This window comes from Lactuca serriola, chromosome 5 (assembly GCF_051521515.1).
Source record: "Lactuca serriola cultivar US96UC23 chromosome 5, Lser_US96UC23_V15, whole genome shotgun sequence".
In the NCBI taxonomy this organism is placed as follows: Eukaryota; Viridiplantae; Streptophyta; class Magnoliopsida; order Asterales; family Asteraceae; genus Lactuca; species Lactuca serriola.
This window is the reverse complement of record NC_136412.1, coordinates 12,560,964-12,578,916: the sequence shown is the minus strand read 5'-3', so window position 1 is coordinate 12,578,916 and position 17,953 is coordinate 12,560,964. Positions and strand designations below refer to the sequence as shown.

The window sequence follows — 17,953 nt, the reverse complement described above, 5'->3', positions numbered from 1 at the left end:
GTCTTTGCATATAGAATTTGTTTTTCTGACTTTAGCTGCTGAAATCATGGGCTAAAACCCCATGACTTTTGTTTGCGATATATTTACTTGACTATATGTGGTTTGATTTATGGTTGGATTAAGTTTTTATTGGTTATTTGTTTAATTAGCATATTAAATAACCTTTTTGTGATTACGATAACTGCTTAATCTATTTATTGATGAGTTTAATTAAGTTTGCATGACTATCTTTCTTAATTGAACTTGAATCTTATGATCTTTGTGGATTGCGAAAATTGTAGGACTAGAGATTTGACTAAAACCTAGGGTTAGATAGAAAAGTGGGTAAATATTTGTGGGAGCTAATATATGTTGACCTATCATCTATTGAATTGAATCGATTAACCAATTTGATCAATATATTATAAGCCTAATTTAACTCGAACCGAACACCAGTGAGCTTGTTAGTTTATATGCCTGATCACCGTATGGATGAACTAGTTTGCTAAAGGATTAAGTTAGTGAATATTAACTTGGTGATCTTAGGAATCGGTAACAAATTAAACATTAATCCATTGCACTTATATAAATCAAACATAATAGCAAGTAAATTGAAGCTAAACGAAAGTCTCTCTAATACATTGGTTTAAATCATTTCTTGTGTTCTTTGCTTTAATTTGATAATTGCTTTAGTTAATTGTTAGTTTAGCTTAGTAAATTAAGTTTCTAGTATTGTAAAACTAGAGAAAAAACATTTTTCTATATTTCTTAGTAATTTAGTTAGTAGTAGGTAAAAATTAGCTAATAATATTGTTCCCTGTGTTCGATACCTGTCTATTGTGCTATACTATTTACAACAAGGTACACTGCCTTAGGTAGAAAGTAGTTACATTAGTAGGACAAAACTAGTTGGTAACTATTTTGTACATCAAGTTTTTGGCGCCGTTGCCGGGGAACAATCCAATTTTAGTTATTTTAAATCTGCTATTTTATTAGGATTTTTCTTCTACTTGTTTTTAAATTTTTGGTTTAGGAATTTATTTTGTTTGACCCACCACATAGTGGTCACTACCACCACGTCATGGTATTGTAGAAGTTACTTTCAGTTTTTGTTTTTTGTTCTTTTTATGCATCTTATATGTTTATTTTGCAGCAGTATATGACCCCGAGGATCCAACACACCTCTGATTCCACCACTTGAAGACACCGAGTCAGCTTTTCGGGAAAACACGGATAAACTCTTAGGAGAATTTGCAACACCTAAGAAATCACCTTTCAAGAATCTCAAATCGGTTTTTAGTAAAAAGAAGGGAAATCAAGTGGGAGAGTCAAGAAAAAAACCAAAAATTGAAAGCATTTACGACACAGACTGTTGAGTCTATTTGTGTTGCATCATGGGCCTCATGTTTTGTATTCGGATTGGGCCTGTCCATCCGTGATTATCTAGTAGGGTTATAATATAAATATGCATGCAGGTATGCATTATATAAAGGACGTTCATTGTTTTGTAACCCTAAACACCTCTACAGTCGAAGTTCTTAATCGAGCTCTTCTCAGGTGTTGAAGTATTACTCTTTCGACACATTCAAAGCCATACTCATGTTCTTATTTAATTTCATAATTGTTTGCTTGCATAGAATCTAACGATCCTTAAAGAACTTTTGTTCTAACACAGACAAAGGAGAAAGCGAAACTGGATCAAACGAAGAAAGCGAACCCGATGACATCATGGAAGACATTGCAGACATTTCCATGGAGGCATACAAGAAAATAATTTGTGACGACACCGGTCCTAGCCTCGTGCAACCCACCATACCAGCCACTGCCACATTTGAACTCAAGGAGCACATCCATGCTATGATAAAGGAGATCCCATTCACCGGAAAAGATCATGAAGATTCTTACAAACATCTTGATGAATTCATTGAAATCGCCGATTAATTTAACATTAAGAATGTCCCATGCAAAACGGTGTTGTTGAGAATGCTTCCAGTCACCTTCAAGGGAGCTACCAAGGACTGGTTGAAGGCACTTCCACCCGACTCAATCACTACATGGGCAAAAATGCATGAGGAGTTCCTGGAACAATTTTTCCCACCATCAAAAGTGGCTATGCTCAAAAAGGCCATCGCTAACTTTGAGCAACAAATATGGGAGTCGCTATTTGAGGCATGGGAGTGCTACAAAGGGTCTACTACGAAATTGCGCCCAAAATGACCTTAATTTGCAAAAATAAGTTTTTATCTTTTATGATGCGGTAAATGTCACGACTAGGAAACTCCTTGATTCTCAAGGTCCCATAACCAAGAAAAATCCCACTGAAATCAAGGAGCTCAATGAAGAATTTTGTAAACATTATAGAGAGTACCATAACCCGCGAAATAATGTAACAAGGGGTGGTGGTTGTCGAGGCCAACAAAATTAATAACCCTAAATCTTTTACACTAAAATAGTGTATAGTGGTAAATGGATCGAATCCACGGAGATTGGTTCAATTTATAACTCTATAAAAGATCTCTTTGTAAAAATAATTGTAAAATAACAATAAAAATAAAATGGGGTTTTGATGTTTTGAAATACTTGAAACAAACTAGAATTAACTATGACTTAAATAGATAATTTCAACAAAAATAAGGGTTTGATGTAAAATCAATAAGGGAGAGATAGTTGACTTAAAGATTCCCCACTTTGACTCCTGATGAACATATCATCAGAATCCAATGGTTGATTTAAGGTTTCCTCACTTTTCCTCTAGATGAACATATCATTAGAATCCAATGGGGCAATACTTTGATTTAAATCTGTAATTTGGCTATAGTAATCCAAAGAGCTTGAGATTACCTAGACTTTTCTTAATTATTGAAATGGCTAGAGAAGCTCATAACAATTTCCTTGGTCAAAGTCACTAATTCTAAATAGTATGTAATTAGAGAAAGTCAACTAGCATATTCTAAATAGTATATCCTACAGTTTTTAGTATTGCGTGAATAATTCTTCACGAAACTACTTGGCCATGATCACTTACCCCTTTAAGCTTCCAGCATCTGATCCCGAGTATGAAATCCCAAACTGCAACTAGTGGTCTCGGTTTGATGGGTGAGATAACAACAAGATCCTAGACCAATAATGATATAATAATTGTGAACCTGTTCCACGGTATCCAAGGAGGTGAGAAAAAACAGACAACAAAAATGCATGAATGCTAATGCCTTAAGCTAAATGTTATGCAAAAATAAAAAGTGGAAAAGAAGAAAATAATTTTTTTTTGAAATTTTATTAAAATAAAATGAATGCAAATTAACTTAAAATAATATGTTATGCAACCTAACTAAAGAAAAATGTATGAAAAATTAAAAGATAAGGGAAATGCTCCACCCCAAGCTTAAGAACAAGCATTGTTCTCAATGCTTAAGGAAAGGGCAGAAAGGACCTAAATCGGAGGGTTGGGTAGATCATAGGGGTTCGTAGAGGAGGAAAAATAGTGAATAATGGTGGTGGTCTCGTGGGATTCCGACCGGTAGATCTCCAGGAAATGAAGTTTTTATGTGGAGTGCGGGCGGGGCGCGAGCTGCGTAGAGGCTGCATCTATTTTCCTTATTTTTCCCTCGAGTGAAAAGAAGAGCTAGAGAAAATTTTGGTATAAGGCATGCGGGCCGCGTGGAACCCGCATGATGGCCGCACAAAGTCTTACGCGGGCCGCATGGAACCCGCACGCTGGCCGCATGTGTTGAACATGGTTGGAGGTGATTCTTCTACACGGGCAAGGAATGGGCCGCACATAAGCTGCACAAGACCCTATGCGGGCCGCGTGGATTTTCACGCGGGCCACGTGACTTCCTGCACTTCAAAATTTGAAATTTTTCTAAAAACTTGATTTTTGGCCAAAATGATTCCCGCAAAGTCCCGGTTTCAAAAACACAACAAAAGGTTTGGATCAAAGGTGAGAATAAAGCTTAAATTTTTTTCAACAATGAACATTTTCAAAACAAAAAAAAAACATTTTCAAAATCATTTTATTCGGTTTATAAAAGACAAAAGCACAATGCTTCCCAAAAATGCCCTTCTTTAATGTCTTTGGCGAGACGCCTCGAAACTTCACTTTAACACTTTGGGGCGTCCAAATGGACGACATCTTGTACATTTGAATCAAAACATTCATAGAAAGGCTTCAACCGATGTCCATTAACATTGAAAATTTGCCCCGTCTCAACAATTTTTAGTTTCCACATCTCCATTAGAACTCTTTTCTTGTATTTGACTTTCATTTTACGGGAAAACCATACCTGACTTAGACCTTTGATAATAGAAAGCATCCAACCATATTATTTATTGTACTTGTTCAGTAAGGTGACCAACTCTTCCCTCGTTGACATGGTGGTAGAGTTGGTGACCGGTTGGGTGTCTTCCTTCTCGGGATATGTATCAATTAAAAGGTCTGACAGATTTATCGTTTTCATCTCTTTTGGTTCGTCTACCGCTTGAGTTAGTTTCTCAATGGTAGTGGGTGGCTCAACCTCTCTTTTGTTAACACCGAAAACTTACTCTATAGTTTCATTGACATCTTTCTCAATTTCGTCTTCCTCCGTGATAGCCTCTTCCATTTCTACGCTTTCTTCCTCTTCTCCATATAACACTCTTGGGCCATCAAAACTTTTATCATCTATCAAAGGAATGGCACAGGGCGCTCTTTAGATGGTAGTTTGTCTTGATCTTCCATTATACTTATTGTTTGAGCAAGTTGTGTTATTTTTTGCACTAAGCTTTTGAGGCTAGCTTGCGTTGTTTCCTGGAAATTTTGGGTAGATGTGGCAATGATCTTCACAATGTCCTCTATGGACATGCTTGGCGTTTTAGGTTGTTAAGGATGTGGAGGATATGGATATTGGAACTGTGGAGGTTGTTGGTATTGGTCACTTCTCTAACCTTGGTATGAGTTTTGGTATTGGTTGTATCCCCAAGCTTGGTTGTTGTCCCACCATTGATCCTATTGAGGTTGATGATAACTCAACTGGGTTGACCAGTAGTAGCTTCCCTTCTCTTGCACTACTTCCCATTCTCCTTGTAAATATGGACACATGTCAGATTGATGTCCACTTTGGGCACAAAAATCATAATGAAAAGGTGTGGGTTGCACACTATGCTCACTTTCAATCATCATAACTAACTGAGCTAGCTCAGAAAGTTTTATCTTCAATGCTAGGAGTATTCATTCCCGAACCACACTTTTTTTCTTCAATTTTTGAGGTTTAAACTAGAGTACCAGCACAATGACATCTAGGCGTAGAGAAACAAACTGATTAAATCAAAACCAATCCCCGACAACGGCGCCAAAATTTGGTGGTTGTCGAGGCCAACAAAATCAATAACCCTAAATCTTTTACACTAAAATAGTGTATAGTGGTAAACGGATCGAATCTATGGAGATTGGTTCAATTTATAACTCTATAAAAAATCTCTTTGTAAAAATACTTGTAAAATAACAATAAAAATAAAATGGGGGGGGGGGGGGGGGGGGTTTGGTGTTTTGAAATACTTGAAACAAACTAGAATTAACTAAGATTTAAATAGACAATTTCAACAAAACAAGGGTTTGATGTAAAATCAATAAGAGAGAGATGGTTGATTTAAGGTTTCCTCACTTTTCCTCTTGATGAACATATCATTAGAATCCAATGGTTCGATACTTTGATTTAAATCCTTAATTTGGCTATAGTAATCCAAAGAGCTTGAGATTACCTAGACTTTTCTTAATTATTGAAATGGCTAGAGAAGCTCATAACAATTTCCTTGGTCAAAGTCACTAATTCTAAATAGCATGTAATTAGCGAAAGTCAACTAGCATTAAGAACCAAAATAGTCACCAAATCCAAGAGGAGTCAATTGATTTCACAACCATGTTGGAGAAAATGTTTTTGTGATTGAGTGAAGAAAAACAACACAAAAATCGTTTGTTGCTTGCTAATTTGAGGATCCTTTACTTATTCAAGAAATTAGCAAACTAATCACCACAAACACATCTAAACTCATGAATAAAATCATACTAGTAGTGATAATATGATAAAACACAAAACATTTCCATAAAGATTTAAGAACAAGTTCATGGATTCTTCAACATTCAATAAAAGTTCAAAGGACTCAACAAAAAGTCAACCAAGATTAGTTTATCCAAGCATGACTAAACTCAAAGAAACAAAGTTAGTTAAGATTGTACGAAACATTTGACAAGAATCAAGAGATGAAAAGAAGACATTCTTGAGGTGTTCTTGGCCTTCAAAAGTGCTCCAAACTCCAGAGAGAACGTGTCAAACTCAGACCTCCAAGATAAGGCTAAAGAGGCACACCAACCTTCCCAATATAGAGCTCTAAACAAAATCCCGAATTTGCCCTTGTTAGGAATCCATGCGGGCCGCGGGGAATCTTACGCGGGCTACGTGACTATGAAAAGCTTTTGGGATTCTTCAATATTTGTGCCCCTACAGCTTAACCATTGGCCCAGTTCGAGTCTAATAAGCTTCTAGCCCATTTTTCTTCAATATCTCTTCAATTTGAGCCCAATTTGCCTCTCCCCATCACTCAAAGCTTCCGCAAACTCCTAAACATCGATCTTGCACACTCAAGAATTCTCCCGTACCTTTCAAATTTAAAGTTCAACACTTCCATGCCTTCAAGCAATTGACAAGCCCACTCCATGAATCACTTGCACAACCATCAAGCACGAAATCCCCATTGCTCTTCAAGTCCAATCGCCTCCCAAAAATCCCGCTCCGCTAGTCTCCAAAAAATCTGCAATAATGCTCAAGAAACTAGAAAGTACCCGAAATGGTTAAAAAAATAACAAAATGGAAAATATGCATAGAAATTAACTAAAATACGAATGAAATGTGCTAAAAAAAACTATAAAAAGAAGTAAATAAAATGAAGCTATCAAATCACCCTAAGCTTAAACCTTACTTGTTCTCAAGTAAGACTAGACTAAAATGAACTCGGGATGAACTATCCTAAGGACAATAAAAAGAATGGACAGAACCGCGGAACCTGATCACCGTTATTAAACATGGTCAGAATTGATCATGCTATTACCTCACAAAATTTTCATCCGATGACAATGGAACCATAAACCATAGCCAGGACAATTCCTTTAGGTGAGTAAGGAGGGATGAGCAGTCGCAGCCCCAATGAAACATGCATACAACGAAGAACATCAGTAGTAGGAAGAAAGCATCTGGATAGGCTCGTGTGGAGCACTTCTTTTAATTTTACACTCTGATCTCACGTTTGTCGGCTACTCTCATGTGTAATTGGGTTTAATCGCTCGGGCACCGTTGTAGGAATCGGTTCAGTTAGTGTTGGCCCAAACTTCCCGTAGTATCCGACTTGACAGTCTCTCTAACATCACCAATTTGCGAAAAAAAACCTCGATCTATATACAATAAAACAAGCCTATACAAATGAAAATCAAACGTTGGGTGACCAAAATGTTGGAAAATTTGTTCAATAATTAAACCGATCACCTATTTAAGATAGTTGCAGCTGGAAATTCACATGCTATTCGTTTTCTCTCTCTTTTTTTTCTTTTTTGATAAACTTGAAGGTAATGTATCAATAATCAAAATTTTTAACAAGAACCTTTTTACTCATAATTTGGTTCACAAAAGTGTGAAAGTGGAACTGAAAGGGTAGTGATATAACCTGAATGGTCTAAGTGTGAAAATGACCATGTGTGGAGCATAAAGATGTAATGTAAGCTCCTTTTCAAACTTGTGATTTTTCAAAGATGATGAAAATTTCAAAATGTGGACTAAAAGACTCTCTAAAATACTAAAAAAATCGTAAAAAAATATGGTGATGTAAAGAGATCGAATATGGATTCTACTCGGGGACAAGCACCCGTGCTTCATCCTATCGGTTCAAACATGATCAAGTGTGATCCTCTTGGCGGCGTTAACCGCAAGGCTAAGAACATCCATTGATATAGTATATCCTACAGTTGTTAGTATTGCATGAATAATTCTTCACAAAACTACGTGGCCATGATCACTTACCCCTTTAAGCTTCAAGCATCTGATCCCGAGTATGAAATCCCAAACTGCAACTAGTGGTCTTGGTTCGATGGGTGAGATAACAACAAGATCCTGGACCAATAATGATATAATAATTATGAACCTGTTCCATGGTATCCAAGGAGGTGAGAAAAAACAGACAACAAAAATGCATGAATGCTAATGCCTTAAGCTAAATGTTATGCAAAAATAAAAAGTGGAAAAGAAGAAAATAAAATCTTTTTGAAATTTTATTAAAAAAAAATGAATGCAAATTAACTTAAACTAATATGTTATGCAACCTAACTAAAGAAAAATGCATGAAAAATTAAAAGATAAGGGAAATGCCCCACCCCAAGCTTAAGAACAAGCATTGTTCTCAATGCTTAAGGAAAGGGCAGAAAGGACCTAAATCGGAGGGTTGGGTAGATCATAGGGGTTCATAGAGGAGGAAAAATAGTGAATAATGGTGGTGGTCTCGTGGGATTCCGACCGGTAGATCTGCAGGTAATCGAGTTTTTATGTGGAGCGCGGGCGGGGCGCGAGCCGCGTAGAGGCTGCGTCTATTTTCTTTATTTTTCCCTCGAGTGAACAGAAGAGCTAGAGAAAATTTTGGTATGAGGCATGCGGGACGCGTGGAACCCGCATGATGGCTGCAAAAAGTCTTACGCGGGCCGCATGGAACCCGCACGCTGGCCGCGTGTGCTGAACATGGTTGGAGGTGATTCTTCTACACGGGCAAGGAATGGGCCGCACATAAGCTGCACAAGACCCTATGCGGGCCGTGTGGATTTTCATGCGGGCCGCGTGACTTCCTGCACTTCAAAATTTGAAATTTTTCTAAAAACTTGATTTTTGGCCAAAATGATCCCCGCAAAGTCCCGGTTTGAAAAACACAACAAAAGGTTTGGATCAAAGGTGAGAATAAAGCTTAGATTTTTTCAAAAGTGAACATTTTGAAAACAAAAAAAAACATTTTCAAAATCATTTTATTCGGTTTATAAAAGACAAAAGCACAATGCTTCCCAAAAATGCCCTTCTTTAATGTCTTTGGCGAGACGCCTCGAAACTTCACTTTAACACTTTGGGGCGTCCAAATGGACGACATCTTGTACAGTTGAATCAAAACCTTCATAGAAAGGCTTCAACCGATGTCCATTAACATTGAAAATTTGCCCCGTCTCAACAATTTTTAATTTCCACATCTCCATTAGAACTCTTTTCTTGTATTTGACTTTCTTTTTACGGGAAAACCATACCGGACTTAAACCTTTGATAATAGAAAGCATCCAACCATATTATTTATTGTACTTGTTAAGTAAGGTGACCAACTCATCGCTCATTGACATGGTGGTAGAGTTGGTGACCGGTTGGGTGTCTTCCTTCTCGGGAAATTAAAAGGTCTAACAGATTTATCGTTTTCATCTCTTTTGGTTCGTCTACCGCTTGAGTTAGTTTCTCAATGGTAGTGGGTGGCTCAACCTCTCTTTTGTTAACACCAAAAACTTACGCTATAGTTTCATTGACATCTTTCTCAATTTCTTCTTCCTCCTTGATAGCCTCTTCCATTTCTACGCCTTCTTCCTCTTCTCCATATAACACTCTTGGGCCATCAAAAGTTTTATCATCTTTCAAAGGAATGGCACAGGGCTCTCTTTAGATGGTAGTTTGTCTTGATCTTCCATTATACTTATTGTTTGAGCAAGTTGTGTTATTTTTTGCACTAAGCTTTTGAGGCTAGCTTGCGTTGTTTCCTGGAAATTTTGGGTAGATGTGGCAATGCTCTTCACAATGTCCTCTAAGGACATGCTTGGCGTTTTAGGTTGTTAAGGAGGTGGAGGATATGGGTATTGGAACTGTGGAGGTTGTTGGTATTGGTCACTTCTCTAACCTTGGTATGAGTTTTGGTATTGGTTGTATCCCCAAGCTTGGTTGTTGTCCCACCATTGATCCTATTGAAGTTGATCATAACTCAACTGGTTTGACCAGTAGTAGCTTCCGTTCTCTTGCACTACTTCCCATTCTCCTTGTAAATATGGACACATGTCAGATTGATGTCCATTTTGGGCACAAAAATCATAATGAAAAGCTGTGGGTTGCACACTATGCTCACTTTCAATCGTCATAACTAATTGAGCTAGCTCAGAAAGTTTATCTTCAATGCTAGGAGTGTTCATTCCCGAACCACACTTTTTTTCTTCAATTTTTGAGGTTTAAACTAGAGTACGAGCACAATGACATCTAGGCATAGAGAAACAAACTGATTAAATCAAAACCAATCCCCGACAACGGCGTCAAAATTTGGTGGTTGTCGAGGCCAACAAAATTAATAACCCTAAATCATTTACACTAAAATAGTGTATAGTGGTAAAGGGATCGAATCCATGGAGATTGGTTCAATTTATAACTCTATAAAAAATCTCTTTGCAAAAATACTTGTAAATAACAATAAAAAAATGGAGCGTTTTGGTGTTTTGAAATACTTGAAACAAACTAGAATTAACTATGATTTAAATAGACAATTTCAACAAAAACAAGGGTTTGATGTAAAATCAATAAGAGAGAGATGGGTGATTTAAGGTTTCCTCACTTTGCCTCTTGATGAACATATCATTAGAATCCAATGGTTCGATACTTTGATTTAAATCCTTAATTTGGCTATAGTAATCCAAAGAGCTTGAGATTACCTAGACTTTTCTTAATTATTGAAATGGCTAGAGAAGCTCATAACAATTTCCTTGGTCAAAGTCACTAATTCTAAATAGCATGTAATTAGCGAAAGTCAACTAGCATTAAGAACCAAAATAGTCACCAAATCCAAGAGGAGTCAATTGATTTCACAACCATGTTGGAGAAAATGTTTTTGTGATTGTGTGAAGAAAAACAACACAAAAATCGTTTGTTGCTTGCTAATTTGAGGATCCTTTACTTATTCAAGAAATTAGCAAACTAATCACCACAAACACATCTAAACTCATGAATAAAATCATACTAGTAGTGATAATATGATAAAACACAAAACATTTCCATAAAGATTTAAGAACAAGTTCATGGATTCTTCAACATTCAATAAAAGTTCAAAGGATTCAAAAAAAAGTCAACCAAGATTAGTTTATCCAAGCATGACTAAACTCAAAGAAACAAAGTTAGTTAAGATTGTACGAAACATTTGACAAGAATCAAGAGATGAAAAGAAGACATTCTTGAGGTGTTCTTGGCCTTCAAAAGTGCTCCAAACTCCAGAGAGAACGTGTCAAACTCAGACCTCCAAGATAAGGCTGAAGAGGCACACCAACCTTCCCAATATAGAGCTCTAAACAAAATCCCGAATTTGCCCTTGTTAGGAATCCATGCGGGCCGCGGGGAATCTTACGCGGGCTACGTGACTATGAAAAGCTTTTGGGATTCTTCAATATTTGTGCCCCTACAGCTTAACCATTGGCCCAGTTCGAGTCTAATAAGCTTCTAGCCCATTTTTCTTCAATATCTCTTCAATTTGAGCCCAATTTGCCTCTCCCCATCACTCAAAGCTTCCGCAAACTCCTAAACATCGATCTTGCACACTCAAGAATTCTCCCGTACCTTTCAAATTTAAAGTTCAACACTTCCATGCCTTCAAGCAATTGACAAGCCCAGTCCATGAATCACCTGCACAACCATCAAGCACGAAATCCCCATTGCTCTTCAAGTCCAATCGCCTCCCAAAAATCCCGCTCCGCTAGTCTCCAAAAAATCTGCAATAATGCTCAAGAAACTAGAAAGTACCCGAAATGGTTAAAAAAATAACAAAAAGGAAAATATGCATAGAAATTAACTAAAATGCGAATGAAATGTGCTAAAAAAAACTATAAAAAGAAGTAAATAAAATGAAGCTATCAAATCACCCTAAGCTTAAACCTTACTTGTTCTCAAGTAAGACTAGATTAAAATGAACTCGGGATGAACTATCCTAAGGAAAATAAAAAGAATGGACAGAACCGCGGAACCTGATCACCGTTATTAAACATGGTCAGAATTGATCATGCTATTACCTCACAAATTTTTCATCCGATGACAATGGAACCATAAACCATAGCCAGGACAATTCCTTTAGGTGAATAAGGAGGGATGAGCAGTCGCAGCCCCAATGAAACATGCATACAACGAAGAACATCAGTAGTAGGAAGAAAGCATCTGGATAGGCTCGTGTGGAGCACTTCTTTTAATTTTACACTCTGATCTCACGTTTGTCGGCTACTCTCATGTGTAATTGGGTTTAATCGCTCGGGAACCGTTGTAGGAATCGGTTCACTTAGTGTTGGCCCAAACTTCCCGTAGTATCCGACTTGACAGTCTCTCTAACATCACCAAGTTGCGAAAAAAAACTCGATCTATATACAATAAAACAAGCCTATACAAATGAAAAACAAACGTTGGGTGACCAAAATGTTGGAAAATTTGTTCAATAATTAAACCGGTTACCTATTTAAGATAGTTGCAGCTGGAAATTCACATGTTATTCGTTTTCTCTCTCTTTTTTTTTCTTATTTGATAAACTTGAAGGTAATGTATCAACAATCAAAATTTTTAACAAGAACCTTTTTACTCATAATATGGTTCCCAAAAGTGTGAAAGTGGAACTGAAAGGGTAGTGATATAACCTGAATGGTCTAAGTGTGAAAATGACCATGTGTGGAGCATAAAGATGTAATGTAAGCTCCTTTTCAAACTTGTGATTTTTCAAAGATGATGAAAATTTCAAAATGTGGATTAAAAGACTCTCTAAAATACTAAAAAAATCGTAAAAAAATATGGTGATGTAAAGAGATCGAATTTGGATTCTACTCGGGGACAAGCACCCATGCTTCATCCTATCGGTTCAAACATGATCAAGTGTGATCCTCTTGGCGGCGTTAACCGCAAGGCTAAGAACATCCATTGCTATAGTATATCCTACAGTTGTTAGTATTGCATGAATAATTCTTCACAAAACTACGTGGCCATGATCACTTACCCCTTTAAGCTTCAAGCATCTGATCCCGAGTATGAAATCCCAAACTGCAACTAGTGGTCTTGGTTCGATGGGTGAGATAACAACAAGATCCTGGACCAATAATGATATAATAATTATGAACCTGTTCCATGGTATCCAAGGAGGTTAGAAAAACAGACAACAAAAATGCATGAATGCTAATGCCTTAAGCTAAATGTTATGCAAAAATAAAAAGTGGAAAAGAAGAAAATAAAATCTTTTTGAAATTTTATTAAAAAAAAATGAATGCAAATTAACTTAAACTAATATGTTATGCAACCTAACTAAAGAAAAATGCATGAAAAATTAAAAGATAAGGGAAATGCCCCACCCCAAGCTTAAGAACAAGCATTGTTCTCAATGCTTAAGGAAAGGGCAGAAAGGACCTAAATCGGAGGGTTGGGTAGATCATAGGGGTTCATAGAGGAGGAAAAATAGTGAATAATGGTGGTGGTCTCGTGGGATTCCGACCGGTAGATCTGCAGGTAATCGAGTTTTAATGTGGAGCGCGGGCGGGGCGCGAGCCGCGTAGAGGCTGCGTCTATTTTCCTTATTTTTCCCTCGAGTGAACAGAAGAGCTAGAGAAAATTTTGTTATGAGGCATGCGGGACGCGTGGAACCTGCATGATGGCTACAAAAAGTCTTACGCGGGCCGCATGGAACCCGCACGCTGGCCGCGTGTGCTGAACATGGTTGGAGGTGATTCTTCTACGCGGGCAAGGAATGGGCCGAACATAAGCTGCACAAGACCCTATGCGGGCCGCGTGGATTTTCACGCGGGCCGCGTGACTTCCTGCACTTCAAAATTTGAAATTTTTCTAAAAACTTGATTTTTGGCCAAAATGACTCCCGCAAAGTCCCGGTTTCAAAAACACAACAAAAGGTTTGGATCAAAGGTGAGAATAAAGCTTAGATTTTTTCAAAAGTGAACATTTTGAAAACAAAAAAAAAACATTTTCAAAATCATTTTATTCGGTTTATAAAAGACAAAAGCACAATGCTTCCCAAAAATTCCCTTCTTTAATGTCTTTGGCGAGACGCCTCGAAACTTCACTTTAACACATTGGGGGGTCCAAATGGACGTCATCTTGTACATTTGAATCAAAACCTTCCTAGAAAGGCTTCAACCGATGTCCATTAACATTGAAAATTTGCCCCGTCTCAACAATTTTTAATTTCCACATCTCCATTAGAACTCTTTTCTTGTATTTGACTTTCTTTTTACGGGAAAACCATACCGGACTTAAACCTTTGATAATAGAAAGCATCCAACCATATTATTTATTGTACTTGTTAAGTAAGGTGACCAACTCATCGCTCATTGACATGGTGGTAGAGTTGGTGACCGGTTGGGTGTCTTCCTTCTCGGGAAATTAAAAGGTCTAACAGATTTATCGTTTTCATCTCTTTTGGTTCGTCTACCGCTTGAGTTAGTTTCTCAATGGTAGTGGGTGGCTCAACCTCTCTTTTGTTAACACCAAAAACTTACGCTATAGTTTCATTGACATCTTTCTCAATTTCTTCTTCCTCCTTGATAGCCTCTTCCATTTCTACGCCTTCTTCCTCTTCTCCATATAACACTATTGGGCCATCAAAAGTTTTATCATCTTTCAAAGGAATGGCACAGGGCTCTCTTTAGATGGTAGTTTGTCTTGATCTTCCATTATACTTATTGTTTGAGCAAGTTGTGTTATTTTTTGCACTAAGCTTTTGAGGCTAGCTTGCGTTGTTTCCTGGAAATTTTGGGTAGATGTGGCAATGCTCTTCACAATGTCCTCTAAGGACATGCTTGGCGTTTTAGGTTGTTAAGGAGGTGGAGGATATGGATATTGGAACTGTGGAGGTTGTTGGTATTGGTCACTTCTCTAACCTTGGTATGAGTTTTGGTATTGGTTGTATCCCCAAGCTTGGTTGTTGTCCCACCATTGATCCTATTGAAGTCGATCATAACTCAACTGGTTTGACCAGTAGTAGCTTCCGTTCTCTTGCACTACTTCCCATTCTCCTTGTAAATATGGACACATGTCAGATTGATGTCCATTTTGGGCACAAAAATCATAATGAAAAGCTGTGGGTTGCACACTATGCTCACTTTCAATCGTCATAACTAATTGAGCTAGCTCAGAAAGTTTATCTTCAATGCTAGGAGTGTTCATTCCTGAACCACAGTTTTTTTCTTCAATTTTTGAGGTTTAAACTAGAGTACGAGCACAATGACATCTAGGCGTAGAGAAACAAACTGATTAAATCAAAACCAATCCCCGGCAACGGCGTCAAAATTTGGTGGTTGTCGAGGCCAACAAAATTAATAACCCTAAATCTTTTACACTAAAATAGTGTATAGTGGTAAAGGGATCAAATCCACGGAGATTGGTTCAATTTATAACTCTATAAAAAATCTCTTTGCAAAAATACTTGTAAATAACAATAAAAAAATGGAGGGTTTTGGTGTTTTGAAATACTTGAACCAAACTAGAATTAACTATGATTTAAATAGACAATTTCAACAAAAAAAAGGGTTTGATGTAAAATCAATAAGAGAGAGATGGGTGATTTAAGGTTTCCTCACTTTGCCTCTTGATGAACATATCATTAGAATCCAATGGTTCGATACTTTGATTTAAATCCTTAATTTGGCTATAGTAATCCAAAGAGCTTGAGATTACCTAGACTTTTCTTAATTATTGAAATGGCTAGAGAAGCTCATAACAATTTCCTTGGTCAAAGTCACTAATTCTAAATAGCATGTAATTAGTGAAAGTCAACTAGCATTAAGAACCAAAATAGTCACCAAATCCAAGAGGAGTCAATTGATTTCACAACCATGTTGGAGAAAATGTTTTTGTGATTGTGTGAAGAAAAACAACACAAAAATCGTTTGTTGCTTGCTAATTTGAGGATCCTTTACTTATTCAAGAAATTAGCAAACTAATCACCACAAACACATCTAAACTCATGAATAAAATCATACTAGTAGTGATAATATGATAAAACACAAAACATTTCCATAAAGATTTAAGAACAAGTTCATGGATTCTTCAACATTCAATAAAAGTTCAAAGGACTCAACAAAAAGTCAACCAAGATTAGTTTATCCAAGCATGACTAAACTCAAAGAAACAAAGTTAGTTAAGATTGTACGAAACATTTGACAAGAATCAAGAGATGAAAAGAAGACATTCTTGAGGTGTTCGTGGCCTTCAAAAGTGCTCCAAACTCCAGAGAGAACGTGTCAAACTCAGACCTCCAAGATAAGGCTGAAGAGGCACACCAACCTTCCCAATATAGAGCTCTAGACAAAATCCCGAATTTGCCCTTCTTAGGAATCCACGCGGGCCGCGGGGAATCTTACGCGGGCTGCATGACTATGACAAAGCTTTTGGGATTCTTCAATATTTGTGCCCCTACAGCTTAACCATTGGCCTAGTTTGAGTCTAGTAAGGTTCTAGCCCATTTTTCTTCAATATCTCTTCAATTTGAGCCCAATTTGCCTCTCCCCATCACTCAAAGCTTCCGCAAACTCCTAAACATCGATCTTGCACACTCAAGAATTCTCCCGTACCTTTCAAATTTAAAGTTCAACACTTCCATGCCTTTAAGCAATTGACAAGCCCACTCCATGAATCACCTGCACAACCATCAAGCACGAAATCCCCATTGCTCTTCAAGTCCAATCGCCTCCCAAAAATCCCGCTCCGCTAGTCTCCAAAAAATCTGCAATAATGCTCAAGAAACTAGAAAGTACCCGAAGTGGTTATAAAAATAACAAAAAGGAAAATATGCATAGAAATTAACTAAAATGCGAATGAAATGTGCTAAAAAAAACTATAAAAAGAAGTAAATAAAATGAAGCTATCAAATCACCCAAAGCTTAAACCTTACTTGTTCTCAAGTAAGACTAGACTAAAATGAACTCGGGATGAACTATCCTAAGGAAAATAAAAAGAGTGGATAGAACCGCGGAACCTGATCACTGTTAGTAAACATGGTCAGAATTGATCATGCTATTACCTCACAAATTTTTCATCCGATGACAATGGAACCATAAACCATAGCCAGGACAATTCCTTTAGGTGAGTAAGGAGGGATGAGCAGTCGCAGCCCCAATGAAACATGCATACAACGAAGAACATCAGCAGTAGGAAGAAAGCAGCTGGATAGGCTCGTGTGGAGCACTTCTTTTAATTTTACACTCTGATCTCATGTCTGTCGGCTACTCTCATGTGTAATTGGGTTTAATCGCTCAGGCACCGTTGTAGGAATCGGTTCACTTAGTGTTGGCCCAAACTTCCCGTAGTATCCAACTTGACAGTCTCTCTAACATCACCAATTTGCGAAAAAAAACTCGATCTATATACAATAAAACAAGCCTATACAAATGAAAATCAAACGTTGGGTGACCAAAATGTTGGAAAATTTGTTCAATAATTAAACCGGTCACCTATTTAAGATAGTTGCAGCTGGAAATTCACATGCTATTCGTTTTCTCTCTCCTTTTTCTTCTTTTTTGATAAACTTGAAGGTAATGTATCAACAATCAAAATTTTTAACAAGAACCTTTTTACTCATAATTTGGTTCCCAAAAGTGTGAAAGTGGAACTGAAAGGGTAGTGATATAACCTGAATGGTCTAAGTGTGAAAATGACCATGTGTGGAGCATAAAGATGTAATGTAAGCTCCTTTTCAAACAAGTGATTTTTCAAAGATGATGAAAATTTCCAAATGTGGACTAAAGGACTCTCTAAAATACTAAAAAAATCGCAAAAAAATATGGTGATTTAAAGAGATCGGATATGGATTCTACTTGGGGAGAAGCACCAGTGCTTCATTCTATCGGTTCAAACATGATCAAGTGTGATCCTCTTGGCGGCGTTAACCGCAAGGCTAAGAACATCCATTGCTATAGTATATCTTACAGTTGTTA

At 37.3% G+C, this 17,953-nt stretch overlaps 1 non-coding gene across 1 annotated transcript; it reads right to left on the bottom strand.

The window, feature by feature from the left end:
• Nucleotides 1–2,091: 2,091 nt before the first annotated feature.
• On the bottom strand, nucleotides 2,092–2,199 carry LOC145056189 (small nucleolar RNA R71). The gene has a single exon (XR_013685720.1). It is a non-coding gene; the product is annotated as a small nucleolar RNA R71 (small nucleolar RNA).
• Nucleotides 2,200–17,953: the final 15,754 nt, after the last annotated feature.